At 37.0% G+C, this 16,533-nt stretch overlaps 1 protein-coding gene and 1 pseudogene across 2 annotated transcripts in view; both read left to right on the top strand.

The window, feature by feature from the left end:
- The window catches only part of RYBP (RING1 and YY1 binding protein), an 82,293-nt gene that overhangs the window by 6,237 nt on the left and 59,523 nt on the right, over positions 1–16,533 (top strand). The window lies entirely within an intron of this gene.
- Positions 5,470–5,615, top strand: LOC116637276 (annotated as a pseudogene).

Here is a 16,533-nt window from a genome sequence, read left to right as displayed (position 1 = left end):
CTTTAGGTAATAGTGGATCTCTAAATGTCTCCTTTTGCAGTTTGAACTAAAACATTCTAGTCTTTCTGGCTCTCATTTTCTGTTTGGCTCTGTCACCAGGGCCTTTTTTGTTTGTGTCATCTTCCTTTATCCTCTCCGTCAGGAATGTTCCCTCCCTCTTTTTTTAGGTAAGGAGTTTTTTGTTTGTTTAAGGTTTATTTTATTATTTTAAAGATTTTTATTTATTTTGAGAGAGAGAATCTCAAGTAGACTCTGCACTGAGCAGGGAGCCAGACTCAGGGCTCCATTCCAAGACCCTGAGATCATGACCTGAGCCAAAGTCAAGAGTTGGATGCTTAACCCACTGAGCCACCCAGGCGCCCCTTTAAGTAAACTTTGTGAACTGTAGCATACATATAGAGAAGTGCACAAACTACAATTAAAAGGCTTGAGGAATCTTCACAAGGTGAACACACCATGTAACTTGCACCCAGATTAAGAAACAGAATACCAGGACCCCAGAGTCCATTGTACACTCTTGACGGTCACTTCAGCCACTGTCCTGACTTCCAGCGCTGGGGAGAAGTTCTGCGTGTTTCTGAATTTGGTGTAAGTGGAGTCATACAGTTAGGTGCACTCCTAGGTCTGGCTTCTTGAGATTCATCTATGTTAGTGTGTGTGGTTCTTGTTTATTTTACCAGTGCTGCTGTTTTATCCTGAGTATCTTAGAGCTCAACTCTGCATGTAGACCCTTACACATTCTAGAGATAGGATTTCTCTTTGATAGCTTATTATTATCTACATACTTTAACACAGCTGTCTTCTTTCATCTGTAGTGTAAATTCACACATCATTAGGTGTAAGGATAAAACCTGGTGTGTGGAACTTTATACAGTACATCAATGGAGTAAGCTTTTGCCTCTCATCAGTTGTAGTGTTTATCAGTCATTTATATTTCAAGTCATTGGTTAAGTAAACCGAAAATTCCTGCATTCAGGGAACCTAACAAATGTTGAAAAGGTGAGACAATAAAAAGATCTTCAGTGTTGTGAAGCGCCCAGTGATGGTAGGCATGGAATGAATGAGTACATGGTGGAGATAGTTGGTCTGTGTGGGTACATTGGGGAAGGCCTTACTGAATCTGGGATTTAAATGAGGCCTTTATGATTCTTAGGTGTAGAATTTGTTGTACAGGCTGATACAAGTTAGTTGTTTGCTCCCTCCTACATCCTTTTCAGCTCTTCCCTCACTTCAGATGTCATCCACACCTTTCCACTTCTCCCCACAGACTGGTAATTCACATTTACTATATAATAACCATCCGTCACCACCCTTACACATGCATGCTCATGGCAATCAAATCCACCTGGTTTTGGGGCCTTTCTACTTGGTCCACTTAAATTATCTCCTAGTTCTTATTGCCTTTAAGGTAAAGTCCAAATGCTGAGCATCACAAGGGGCTTCTGATTTAGTCCTTTCATATTCCTTTAGGATTTCTGGAGGCAGACTGCCACCACACCTCATCTGCCCTCCACATATACCATGTGTGTGTTTCCTGCCAAACTGCTTGTTTCCCAAGCATGGACCATGATACCTCATTTCTATACCTTCACACCTTCTGTTCCTCTGGATTTCCTCTGAAATGCTTTCCCTTCCTTCTGTGTCCTCCCTCCTATTTGTCCTTCTGGATGTCTCAGGAACCCTTTTCATCACCCTCCAATCAGGTGTACCTCATTGTAACACTTGAATTGGATTTTTATTTAATTGCCTCACTCTCCAAATCGTGTATAACTTATTGTAACACTTGAACAGAATTTTTATTTGATCACCTGTTAGGTTTTACCTTTTTTGAGGGCAGGACCTTTCTCTCTCTCTCTCTCTCTCTCTCTCTCTCTTTTTTTTTTAACTAATTTGAGAGAGGGAGGGAGGGTGGGGACAGAGGGAGAGAGAGAATCTTAAGCAGTCTCCATGCACAGCGTCAGAGCCCAATGTGGGGCTCCATCTGATGACCCTGAGATCATGACCTGAACGGAAACCAAGAGTCTGATGCTTAACTAACTGGAGCCACCCAGGTACCCCCTGAGGGCAGGACCTTTTTCACAGCTTAAAAATCTAGTACAGTGCCTGGCACTTGACAGGAGTTCAGTAAATGTATATAGAATAGATGAAGACTAGGAGTTTCAGTTGGAATCCCCTTTAAAACTGTTCCAGTTTAAAAGTTTTATCTGATAAATATGCTTTCATAGTAGGGCTTGAATCGTGTGTGTAATGTTACTGGTTTAGGGGAAAGCTGTCTTTATTAAGTGTGTCCTTAAAAGTAGTATTCCTGTTTTTCTGGTTTTGTTTTTCTAAACGTGTGCTGGAAATTAAACACAGAGCTTGAGCCTTGGACGCTGTAAGGCAGTGCATTTAAAGTACTTCCTGGAGTGGTTTGGAGCTTCAGAGCATTAGCACATTTATCTAAATAATAACTGATAAGTCCTAATCCTTTTTGGTTGCCCATTTGGTTATTTAAGCAGCCAGAAGTCATAAAAGTCTGATAATAAAGCGAAAGATCAGTCATTTTGTGCAAAATCAATTTTAAGGAACTAGATGGGTGTGCATGTAAGCTGGCATCTAAAGGCAGTTTAAAAATGGGTACAAAACGTGTTGGGTGTTGATGGAGATGTTATGCTGTCCATTGTATAAGTTCTCTTGTGTTAATATATCTGTAAGTTGGAAGTTATACGTGGAGTATATTCTGTTGAGTAATTTGGATTAATTACTTCTGTTAAATTGAAGTCTTGACTCAGTCACTTATTTAGCTTTAATTTCAGTTCCATGCAGTGATTGACTGTTGCGTCAAAGAAGAATTTTCAGTAAAGACAATACAAGTAAACTGCAGTGTTAGTCAGAAATCATGAATAGTTGAAATCACAAGGTAAACAGGTGAAATTTTAATTTTTCAATAGGATTAGATACTACTGCTCTCCCCTCCCGATGTCAATTTAGAAAAACTATTTAAATGATCCTTTGAGAAAAGAAACTGGTGGAGGGGATATGTAAAAAAAACAAAAACAAAAAATCTTACTTAAAACTTTAAGAGCATTAGCAATACATTTTAAGATGAAGTGGACTTTGGGAGGGACAGGAAATTAAAGGTGATGTAGGATGCCAATTTTATCAGCCTGTATTGGATCTTAAAACCTATTGAGTATATGGTAGTTAGTCATGGAGAAAACAAACCTGGTGACTGCTTTCTGAGAAGAGATCAGATTTCATATGTAGGTTATAAGGTTTATGTACTGTTCATTCTTTTACAGAACTAAAAGTTAATATCTTAAGTCTGTCAGAATGTTCAAGGTTTCAAGAAATAAGAATTCAGCTCAAACTACCTTCAGTCAAAACAAAACTGTTGTCTTGGGGCACCTGGGTGGCTCAGTTGGTTAAGTGTCTGCCTTCTGCTCAGGTCACGATCTTGGGGTCCTGGGATTGAGCCCCACGTTGGGCTCCCTGCCCAGAAGGGAGTCAACTTGTCCTTCTCCTTCTGCCGCCCCGCCCCTCCCCTTGCTTTTCACACGCTTGCTTGCTCTCTCAAGTAAATAAAATATTAAAAAAAAAATTTTTTTTTTTTGCTATCTTACATAATAGTGAGAAGAATACCATTTAAACTCAGAATAAGCTGCAGGAATCAGGACCCCTGTTACTTGCCCAATTCCTGGACCATTCTTTGTTGCCTGGGGGTTGGGACAGGTAGATTGGCCAAGCCTAACATACCTGCAGAGTCTTACTTGGAGGGAAATGGGACACTTACCCAGGTGGATAGGAAATAGCTACCATAGTAACACACCTTTGTAACTGGGTTAATACTCATATATTCACTTTGATTTTCAAACTTTAATAAACATGAGGGCTGGAACTGTTTATCTGGTACTACCCCAGCATCTTGTAAATTTTTATCATACAGATAAAGGAAAGAGATTTATCAGTGCATTGGTAAAATTTAAAATAACTCAGGTGTTGTAGGTTATTTTCCTGTATCATTACATATAGTCATGATTCTCCTTTATTTTAGTTGTCAGGGTGGTAATACATGCTTATCATAAGAAGTTTGGGGACAAAACAAAAACATAAAGGTCACTTTTATTCTGCCATGCAGAATTATTTTTATTTGTTGACCAATTTATTTATTTATTCCCTGGACTGCAAATATTTGAGTAACTGTAGTTTTCCAGGTGCTGTTTAATATGCTAGTTCATTGAATTTTCCAAGTGTTGTAGGAGTGGGAATATCAGGCAGTGTGTGATACAAAACAAATTGAGTCTCTGATTTGAAAGACATGCGTTCTGACCTGTTGGTTTTATATGGTTCATTTTGGGTTTTTCTTCTAAGGGAAATTTTTTGTGAACACTTCATGGATTTTAGGATTCCTTTTTGTAGGAAATAAAGCTAACATCCAGTTTCCAGTTTTCTTTTTGGGTTGTTTTAATTTGGGGGAGAATGAAAATATGTCTTTGAATTCTTAATATCTGTGGCATGATTAACTTTGCCAAAGTCTTTCATGAAAAAAATAAGTATATAAGGCAATCCAGATTTAATGTTTTTATATTAAATTTGTTTAGAATGGTGGTTCTCAAACTTTAGCCTATATCAGAATCGCCTGGAACGCTTGCTGAAACACATTGCTTGATTGCCTGCTCTACGCCCCACCTTCTGGTTTTTTATTAAGTAGGTCTGGGTTAGAGCCTGTGAATTTGCATTCCTTAAAAGTTACTAGGTGATGTTAGTGCTGCTGGTGCTGGTCTAGGGAGCACGCTTTTGAGAACTGTTGGTTGGATGAGAAGCAGCCATGTTTCTTAATGAAGCTGGAGATAGTTTTGATGTTTGTTATGGAAAATTTATGTCTTGGCATTTCAAAGTGAAGTTAAGAGAAGTGATCCACATTCATGTTTTTAGCCTAGAGCTGGCATAAGAGGTGATTTCTTAATAAATACATTATGTGTAATATAAGAATATTTATAAATTGGGGGACCATATCAACTAAACTTTTATCTTTTTCACATTGTAAAATCAGATACTGTCTTGCCCTATTAATGTGAGTTGGATTTCAGATATATGTATTCTAAAAAGCTATTTCTTTGCAATATACGTTAGAACCAAGTTTTACAATCAGTAAACTAACGTTTCAATAAAATGTTGCCAAAGAATATGAATAGGTAATTAATAAAAGAACTACAGATTGAGTCAGGAAACATGAGAAATATATAACCTTCCCATTACTTCAGTACAAAACAACATTTTTCGCAAATCAGTTTAAAGACTAAAAATTTTTTAGTGAGTCTAGGAAGAAGTGGACATTGTCACAGACCCTTGGTGGTTGGGTAAGTTGCTTTACATTTTCTGAAGGCCAGTTGGTATCAGTTCCCTTAAAAATATTTGTACCTTGTGACCCAACAGTTCAACTTCTAGGAATAAGTGTTATCTGCATATAAAAATTTCTGTGTAAATACATTAGTTACTATTATAACAAAAAAGGACTGGCTGGCTGATGAACTCACAAGTGTTGGTAGTGTGCTACATGAGGGGCAGTCTTTCGCTAACACCACAGGGGTCTCTGGCCCCAAAAGTGGAGTTTGATAGTAATTCTTAACAAAAAAAAACCTGCATAGAAATCAGCAGGGAATTGTTAAAAACCATGCAATAGTTATAAATATTTTGCAGCTCTTAAAAATGTTTTGAACTGTTTCTTTTGGTGGGAATGTAAAATGATAAAACCGCTCTGGAAAATAGCTTGGCAGTTTCTTGCAAAATTAACCATATAATTACTGTATGACCTAGTAGTTGCATTCCTGGGCATTTATCCCAGAGAAATGGAAACTTAAGTTCACGCAGAACCTGTTAACAAATGTTCATGGCAGCTTTATTTGTAATACCCTAAAACTGGAAATAACCCAAATGTCTTTCAGTAGGTGCGTGGTACATCCATACTACATGGAATACTACTCAGCAATTAAGAAGGAACTAACTCTTGATACGTACAACAACTGGCATGGATTTCAAGGGCATGATGCTGAGTGAAAAAAGCCAATCTCTAAAGGTCACACACTGTAGGCGTCCATTAACATTTTTGTAATAAAGTTAGAACAGATTAGCAGTTGCCAAGGGTTAGGTTAGGGCTGATGGGGTGGGAGGGAGATGGGTGTGACTGTAAAGGGGTACTGAGAGGGAAAGTTTTGTGTTGATTAAATCTAATCTTGATTGTGGTGGTGGTTACATGAATCTGTACGTGTGATAAGGTGACACAGAATGGTACATACACATTTCCAGTGTCAGTTTCTTGGTTTTGATGTACTATAATCCAGAGAACGCAGCCCTATCTGGGAAACAGGGTACAAATTATATGGGACCTCATACTATTTTTGCAACATCCTGTGAATCTGTACTTATTTCAAAATAAAATGTTAACTTTTAGAATATGTAATAAAAGGAAATGTTCATAATATTAGGAAAAAACAAGTTTCAAAATGATGAAACAATATGATCCCACCTTAATATTTCATACCACCTAATTTAATATATATACCTGGAAGTAATGAGTGATCAAAATAGTCTGAGCAGTAGCATGACGGATTCTTTTGTGTGTATGCTTTTCTGTAATTTCTGTAGTGTAGCTGAGTTGGTATCACTTGTAGTTGGAAAAACCAATATTCGTAATAAGTTCTAAAAATTTAATTCTAGAATATTGAAATTTAAATAACATTTTACATTGAGATTGTAAAGTTTTGTTTATATTGGTTACACTAATTTAGCATGTAAACAACTATTAGCTGATATTGGAGAATATATTTGTACTTTAAAACATGTTCTGTTGGTAAATTTAAAGCTGTTTTGTGCTCGTGGTATTACAAATGTCCTGTATGATGTTCTAACTCAGTGCTGTCCAATATATGTATATACATAGCAAGCCACATGAAATTTTATACTTCATTAGACACAGTAAGAAAGTAAAAAGCAGGTGAAATTATTATTTTTAAAGATTTTATTTATGTATTTGTCAGAGAGAGAGAGAGCACAAGCAGGGGGAGCGGCAGGCAGAGGGAGAAGCAGGCTCCCCGCTGAGCAGGGAGCCCAACTTGATCCCAAGACTCTGAGATCATGACCTGAGCCGAAGGCAGACGCTTAACCAACTGAGCCACCCAGGTGCCCCTAGGTGAAATTATTTTTAAGAATTTATTTTGTTTAATCAATTATATCCAAAATACTATCATTTCAGTATGTAATCAGTATAAAATTGCAGTGAGATATTTTACATTCTTTTTATCATACTAGGTTTTCACGATCTGGTATGCATTTTACAAATTACAGCACAACTACAGTTCAGACTAGCCACCTTTCAAGTGCTCAGTAGCCACATGTGGCTACCATATTGGAGAGTGGTAGTTGTAGTTGAGAGCCAAGGCTTTGGTGTCAGACCTAAGTTTGAGTAACACCAGCCCTGTCATTTGCTAACCTTGTGACCTTGGGCAGGTTACTTAACCTTGTGCTTTAGTGTTTCATTTGTGAATAGTAAATTCTCCATAGGGGTATTACATGGATTGAGTGAGTGAATGTTTGTAGCAGCTTGGCACAGGACCTAGCACAGAATACATCCTGAAAAATAATAAAGCTGTTGATGGATTGGATTGTATTGGATTGAATGACTAATCATTCTAAAGGCACAACTGATTTCTTAATATTACTAGGGAGAAATACATAAGTAGTACATGAGATAGTCTTTGTTTTTCAGAATTGAACTTTTGGCACCTAAGTTTTAAATGATGATGGAATAAAGGGACAAATATTTGAGCACTCATGTGCGATGTATTGCACAGGCACTTGAACATTTAGACTAAATCTTAAGAAGATGATATTCTCAAATACTATGTATTTGCATAGCACTTTACATTTACCATACCAGTTTTTTGTCTGTTTTCCCAGTGTAACACTTAAAGCAACCTGAGATAGAGTTGTTATTCCAGCTTTCACAGTTGAGGAAGTTGAGACTCAGAAAAGTTAAGTAACTTAGTTGATTGCATACCCAGTTAGTAGAATAGAAGAAATAGAAAGGTGACATAATTAAATGGACAAATCAATATGGAACCAAAATGTTTTAACTGCATTCTTTTAATTCCTTCCCTTCCTCCTTCGCTGTCTTAGGGGAGAACACTTTTCCAGGGCCATTTAAATTAAATAAGGGCAATAATATAATGTCCACTCTGTTTAGAATTCTGAGATTATTAGCTTAATCGTATCATCTATGATGTAGAAGGTTAACATAAGCCAATATAGGTTAGGCGATTTATTTTGCTTGTTGTGATGTTTCTCTTTGTAACATTGAGTTTTTCTCACTCTGTCTCTTGATGAAATATAAATATACTCAAGAAAATGGGCCGAGAATATGCAGTATAATACTGCTGTCTTAAAATCACCTTTGAAGTACTGTTTATCACTTGACTCATTCAGAAAATTACACAATTCTTTGAGAGAACATGGCATGCCACCGTTAAAATCAGTAGTTGAGGCAGCAGTGAGTTTGTGACGGACTCTCCCAAGGAAGTGGTGCCTGGGCAGAGTCTGATGGAGCACATATAATTAGGCGTTCGGTCTCTGTTCTAATATGCAGATTCTGCTTTCCAGTGTATGCATTGCTGTCTTTATTTGTGGGGTGTTTTTCTCCAGTTAAGAAAATTGAGGGAGTCACAGGACATCTAATTTGTTGTTGAGTACTCTGGGACAAAATGTATGACAGTAACTCATCCTGACATGTACTTTTGGTGTGCATCATTGAAGTATTTATAAGAGGGGGGATTGCGTTTTGGTGCTCAAGACAGGAGTGATAATAGGGGGAGGTGGGTAGGTAGAGTGTTCTTTGCCCCTTGGTTTTCTCTCTGCCTCCCCCTCGCACCCCCCCCCCCAGCTCAGCGTAATGTGCCTGACAATGCCTCTCTTCTTGTCTACCCAACCTGTAAATGTTGTACAAAGAACCCCTCAGAAATTCTATGTGAAGAACTCATTTCTGATCTTGGTGAGTCTTAGCAACATGAAATTCTGCAATTAGTATGTTTTTTTCCCCCTTTATTGAAGGGTTGTGAGGATTGTGGAATGTGGCTATCCAGACTGACTGAAATGTGATGTAATTATGTTTCAAAGATTTCTGTTTTTTTCTCAGTGCTTAGGATGTCTTAAAAGTTTCACCGTACACAGTCTCCGCTTACTGCAATTACATTGTGAATAAAAGCTTTAAAAATATCACATTGGATGATGTTATATACGTACAAATATATATGCCGGGTTGGGATTTTAAACTGTGGGTTGCAGTTAATTGAAGTTCCCTGAAATTCACAGAACTGGATGATTTCTTTGTCTCCGCCAGTTATAAAATACTGTGATTTATGTCAGTTTTGGCAGTTTATAATGTAATAATGAAATGACTTAAATATCACGATGCCAAATTACTTGTCTAAAGTATATTGAAAATAATTTATTTGTAATGTCGCACTCCTCCACCCCCAAGATATGTCAGTTGATATTTATACATTTCAGAATCTCTGAATAGGAAGGCTTTATCTGTTACAACTTTTTGGCAAGAGTTTGTATAGTTGAAATTTCCTTATTTACGGTTAATGTTTTTATTTTGAAATCCTTCATTTATGGACCTAAGAATCTTTGTCCCTCTCTTTCCCAGTCTAAGAAATTAAACTCAGGGGGCACCTGGGTGGCTCAGTTGTTAAGCGTCTGCCTTCGGCTCAGGTCATGATCCCAGGGTCCTGGGATCGAGCCCCACATCGGGCTCCCTGCTCAGCAGGAAGCCTCCTTCTCCCTCTCCCACTTCCCCTGCTTGTGTTCTCTCTCTCGCTGTGTCTCTCTCTGTCCTATAAATAAATAAATAAAATCTTTAAAAGAAAAGAAGTTAAACTCATCGCAGACTGACCAAAACACTGGATTCAGTTACTCTCCTCTGATGGATCTTTAAGATAAGGGCTTTCTGTCAAAACACCTGGTGTGGAAGGTGTATTAACTACAGACAGGTGTACTGCAGCCCTAGGGGTATTCTTAGTCTTTGTGATTTAATTAAAAGACAGACTCCGGTGCTTTGCTTTCCTTTTTTTTTTTGGAAAGTTTGTATTGCTGAAATAGTTAATACTGTGTCATGCACCAAGGCAAAGCTTGGTTCTAATAGAACAGGTGTACATTTGCACTTTTTCATGCTTGGCATTTATTGAATAACCGTTATTGAGGAAGTAACTGGAACACAGATCTAGAAGGAGCTTCATTGGGTAACAGGAAGAAGAGTGGGACACACCTCATCAAAGGCTTCATCAGTAACCTGCACCCAACCTAATAATAATGCTGATAAGGGCCAACATTTAACCAACATTTAACCAACAGCAGGCACCATATTAAGCCTATTTCATGCATTGTCTCATTTAATCCTTTTAGGGGTATGCTGTATATCTCCATTTTACAGATAATGAAATGAGGCTTAGAGTTTACATTCCCAGCCCCGAGTTTATTTATAGCACAGTTGCACTCGACTCGGATCTTTTCCATTTTCACATTCATATTGTTTCTGATAAGTTTTTTCTGAAAATGTCATTGACATATATACTGCCACCAGTCTATAGACATCACTTTAGACACCCAGCTATAGCAGTCAGATGTTAAAAATTCTGTTGCTTTATTCCTCCTGTATTTCTGTTGCTACCACCTTAATTAGGTCCTCATTATTTCATTTTTTAGTTCAGTGTGAACTTCATTAATTGCAAATCTCTACAGTACAGACCTGCACCTGGACTATTGCAGTAGCTTTGCTCAGCCAGGTGTTCGGTGATCTCTCTAGAAAACACATAGATCATGTAGCTTGTCTGCCTAGAATCTGTTGCTGTCTGATTGCCCGAGGAGGTATTGCCTTGTCTCCCTAAAGGACCTGCAAGGCCCAGCATGGTCTGGTTCTGTCCTACCTACCAGCTCATCTTTGCCACTTCTTACCATGCACCTTCTACTCAAACTTGTGTTCCCTCAGCATGTTCTCTCATGTCACTGTGTTGCCTGAAGACTTTTACCTTAGTGTTACTTGGTAAAATCCACCTTAAGAAGACCCAGCTCATGTCAACTCTTTTGGGAAACCTCTTGATTCTTTTTTTCTGTGATCATTGAAGAACTTTGTGCATTTCATTTTGTAGTGGAATTTCTTGTTTACATTTTTGCTCCAAATTTAAATTTGAAGTCCACATGGGCAAGGGTAGTGCCACTGACACACTGTTAAATCTTCAGAGGCAGGGTCTTAATGTGCTGCTGCTTTTGTACTCTTAGGTGTAACTTTTGAAGTGTAATCCATTCTCCCAATCTCTGATTTTAAAATAATGTCATATATCGGTTAGCCTTTTCTGCAAAAGGGTATGTACATTAAAATTTTTAAAAAAAGCACTTGGTGAGTGACTTGGAAATACTGCCAACATTTGTTTACTTCCTCTCTTTAGTTCCTAATTTTACTCTTTGCATAATCTGTTAACATTAAGTCCCTTTATTATCTCCCTTTCAAGTTAATACCTGCTCCTCTGGTCACAGCTGAGACAGCAGTGTATTGCAAAATAGAATTCTTCTGAACCAGTGTCTATTTTAAAAAGGTTCACCTTCTCAGAACTAAAAAATGCCTTTCTCTTACGTTCCATTTTGTTCTGTGCTTGCTGGCTTAAGGTTGTAGAAATAGAGCTATCTTGAAAGTTATAGAACAGTGACTAGAGTGGTCTAGATGCAATATGGCTTACGGAGGAAAAGGATTAAAATTGACAAGATCATGAAGTCTATTTTTCTTAGAAATTTTACAGCTGAATAGGACTCAGAATGGCTGGAGTTCTCTTAGCAAGGGATTTTCAAGAGGTGGGCTGAAGAAGTTTTTGAACTATTAGTAATTTAGATATCGGTATTTTATCTATTATTTTTCAGGATTGAAGTCCTGGACGATCTTTCTCTTTCAGTTGGCATTGTTTTATAAATGAAGCCTCTTAATTGTATATAAATATTTTCGCTTCCTTTTTTTTTTTTTTGGATTTTATTTGTTTGACAGAGAGCCTGTGGAATCGGGTGCACAAGCAGGGGGAGCAGCAAGGGAGAGGGAGAAGCAGGCTCCCCGCCCAGCAGGGAGTCCAATGTGGGGCTCGATTCCAGGACCCTGGGATCATGACCTAAGCCAAAGGCAGATGCTTAACCAACTGAGTCACCCAGGTGCCCCTGTATTTTCAGTATTTTCAAAACTCATTGATCTAATAATGAATTTCATGAAAGAAGATACATCTGATGAGTTGGAATGTTCTGGTAAATAAGAATTTGTGACATCTTAAATTAATCTGGTAGCTGTTAATAAGGATTTAATTAATGGAACACAAACTTTGAGAATATGAAAATAGAGACTAATGCTGAACTGCAAAGTTGGCTTCTAGAGATGTTACATGCAAACTTAAAAAATCATACCTAGTTTTTAAAAACATTTGCAAACAGGAAATATCCTATACAAACATGAATAAATTTAGTACACAGCAACCACGTTGATCCCTAACTGGGGAACTTCTGCTAAATTTAGTGTTGGGCTTAATCCTATTAGTTAAACCAGCTAATGGTAACTTGATGAATCATTGTGATCCTCTTGTGGTTTTGAAAGGTGTATTTTCAGAATTAATTTTATTCATAACATGCTCAGAAAATTGTATAAGGATATTGCTTTGTTTTTCTTACTGACCAGTATAATCTTTACTTTTCAGTTTTCTTTTGCAATCACCAGAAGTTTGTTTCCATTTCATTAATTTTTGTCAAGTAAATAGGTCTAATTATTTTTTCCCTATTCCTCCTTCCTTTCTACAGGCCCTCTAGTTTTATATGAAATAATGGTTTAGGAATGAGGGTTGTATTTGTAACTCTTTACTTCTTCAAGTGCCTTACCCATAAAGTGAAATTTAAATTTACAGTAGTTTTCTCCAAAGTCTTAGTGTGTTGTGGAAAAATCTTTCAAATTCTAACATAATGACAAATATATCTTGGCTATTTTTGTGTCATTTTAACTTTTCTAACCCTAGTGCAAACAAATCAGATTTTTGAGGAAAGAGGTATGAGCTAAACTTCTCACTTGGACTTCATGGTGGTGTCTGCTACTTAGTCTTTCATTGTAAAACTCTCTTACCTTTCTGTAATTGAGCAAATCTATCTAGATTGTAGAAAGTAAGGTACAGAATGCGGTTTTCTTAAAATATTTTTTTCTTTCCTTTAAAGAACAGGCTTTTGGACTGGACTGATGGATTGTCCTTTAGAGTAAGAATATTTGTAGTTTGCAGATAAATCAGGCTTTTTCTATAGGTCTGTTCTGGAGGATTATAATTTGACCTTCAGTTCAGCAAATATTTGTGTTAAATTGTAGAATATTTATTGTATATGAATGAACACATTTTTAAGTCTTGCCATTTTAGAATCAAGAAAGCAATCTTGTTGGCCTCCTCTGCTTCTGCTTTGCAGCAAAGAGCAGCCTAAGAATGATGACTGCAGAGCAGTTAGTGCCATTTTCCACTTGAATGTATATGATTTAGACTTTCTTCATGTAACCTGGAAATTCGTTTTAATCATTAGTTTAAACCTTTTCATCACCATCCCGCCCCAGCCCCAACAAACAAACAAACAAACAAACCCAAGCCCTGGAATTTAAAAAGGAAGGCTTCTGGCAAATGAGAGTTGGTTTACTTTTTTTCCCTTACCTCTGGCTTTTCAAGACTCAGGGATTCAAAAGTAGTGAAAGAAGTTCTACCTCTCCCTGTGTCCAGCCCCACAAAAACTTTTAGATGCTATGAAGCAAGAAAGAGCTAATTAGAATATTGACCTTTAAGTAAAACAGCCTGGCTGTGTTTTTTGCCTTTCATATCTTTTCAAATGTTTTGGACATAAAAACATTTGGACCAGATACTAGTGTGGAGATCAGGAAGAAGAATTAAGATTTTACTCTGGTATAGGGAATATAAGAGATAGCATAGTGACCCCAAAATTACATGAAGTTGTAAACAAGTTAGATTTATGAACTCTTCCAGCCATCAGGAAAACCACTTTATGCCTTGGTGAAACCCTGATGGTACAGATTGTTTCTGAAAAGATGCGTGTTATAATTTGTGGGGTGTGTTTGTGTGTGTGTGTGTGTGTGTGTGTAATGGTAATGATGGTATTGATACTAAATTTACAGCTAAAATGTTAGACTCTATTGCCAATTAAAATTACTAGGAATGAAGGTAGAGCATTTTGAAAATACTTAAAAGCTAGTGAGAAAATACTTTGCTGTACAAAAAATGACGTTATCTGTAGCATTTCTAGAATACATTCTTGAATAGCTAGATTTGATCTAATTTTAAAAAATGATGAAAATGATGAATAGTAAAACACAGATTAATTTATACAGCAATGCATAATTTCTCTCTATTACTTAATCCTCTCAGAAAAACTAAAAAGTATTGTAATCAGGAGAAAAAAGCACAACATCTTATCTGGGTTTAATTTTTTTAGTTTCATTAAAATCTAATTGGCTTATAAGATACTTCACATTTAAAGAATAACCTGTGAAAACCACTACAAATAAGATAATTATCACATTTGTCACCCCCAAAAATTTTCTCCTGCGCTTTGGTAATTCTTCCTACCCTTTTCTGTCCCTAGTCAGCCACTGATCTGCTTTCTGTAACTATACATTAGTTTGCATTTTCTTGAATTTGGTATAAATGTGATCCTACAGTATGTACTTTGGGGTTTTCCTTTGGTTTCTTTCAATCATTGTGCTTATTTTGAGATTCATCCATGTTTATCCCTTTTTATCACTGAATACTATTCCATTGTATGCCTGTTTTGCTGTTTACCTATTCACCTGTTGATGGACATTTGAGTTTCCAGTTTCTGGCTAATACAAATAAAGCTGCCTTGTACGTTCCTGAACAAGTCTTTGTGTAGACATACACTTTCATTTCACTTGAGTAAAGCAGTGGAGTCACTGGGTATGTTTAACTTTTGAACAAACTGCCAAACTGTTTTTTTTGCAATGGTTGTATATTTTAAATTCCCGAAGCAGTGTGTGAGAGTTCTAGGTGTTTCACATTTTTGCCAGTCTTTTTAATTTTAGGCAAATAGAGGGTGTCTGATGGTATCTCATTGTGGTTTTGTATTTTCCTAATAACTAATAATGATTGTTATTTCCATGTGCTTATTTGCCATCTTTTTTCTTTAAGTTTTTTTTCATATCTTTTACCCATTTTTAAATTTGGTTGACTTACTGAATTGTGAGAGTTCTTTATTCTAGGTTCAGATGTAGGTTTTAAAAGTCTGTTGAAGCGGGGCGCCTGGGTGGCTCAGTCGTTAAGCGTCTGCCTTTGGCTCAGGTCATGATCCTAGGACTCTGGGGTGGAGCCCCGCATTGGGCTTCCTTCTCCGCGGGAAGCCTGCTTCTCCCTCTCCCACTTCCCCTGCTTGTGTTCCCTCTCTTGCTGTGTCTCTCTCTGTCAAATAAATAAAATAAAATTAAAAAATCTTAAAAAAAAAAAGTCTGTTGAAGAACACTAGATGAAGTCCAATTTGTTTTTTTCTTTTATGACTTTTACTCTTTGTGTCATATTTAAGAAGTCTTTGCCAAACCCAACATCACCAAGATTTTCTCAGATTTTTGCTTGTAGGAGTTTTATAGTTTTAACTCTTACATTTGGGTCCTTAGTCTATTTTGAAGTGATATTTGTATACAGATTTGTAAGGGTGAGGTAAGTTGGTTTTTGGGTTTTTGGTTTTTTCTTTATTTTTTTTTAACATATGGCCATCCTGTTATTCTGGCATCATTTATTGGGAAGATTTTTCTTTTTCATTGAATTGCCTTGGCATCTTGGTGAAAATCAATGGACTGTGTATTTGATGCTGTTTCTGGACTCTGTCTTGTTCCATCAATCTGTTTGTCTTTACACTGGTACTATACTGTCTTAGTGTTTTTTAAGGTCTTGAAATCAGGGAGTATAAGACTTCTAATATTGTTCATTTTCAAAGTTACTTTGGCTCTTCTAGATCCTTTGTATTTGCGTATAAATTTTAGAATCACCTTGTCATTTTTAAAAAAATTTTTAAAGATTTTTATTTATTTGTCAGAGAGAGAGGGGGGCAGGCAGAGGGAGAAGTAGGCTCCCCACTGAGCAAGGAGCCCAATTCAGGACTTGATCCCGGGACCCTGGGATCATGACCTGAACTGAAGGCAGACGCTTAACTGACTGAGCCACCCAGGCGTCCCCACGTTGTCAATTTCTACAAAAAAGGCTGCTGGGATTTTTATTGGAATGCATTGAATTTGTAGAAAACTGACATCAGTGTTCCTGAAAATGGTGTAGGTCTCCTCTTTAGGTCTTTTTTCAGCAGTGTTTTGTCTGTTTTAGTATATAAATCTTGCAAATTTTGTGTCAAATTCATTTTTTGATGCTTTATAAATCTACTTTAAAGATTTCAATTTCTGGTGGTTCTTAGCTGATTCATACAATTTTTTTTTTA

This window comes from Phoca vitulina, unplaced genomic scaffold, assembly GCF_004348235.1.
Source record: "Phoca vitulina isolate PV1807 unplaced genomic scaffold, GSC_HSeal_1.0 scaffold13, whole genome shotgun sequence".
Taxonomy (NCBI): Eukaryota; Metazoa; Chordata; class Mammalia; order Carnivora; family Phocidae; genus Phoca; species Phoca vitulina.
This window is presented reverse-complemented; position numbering and strand designations above follow the sequence as displayed.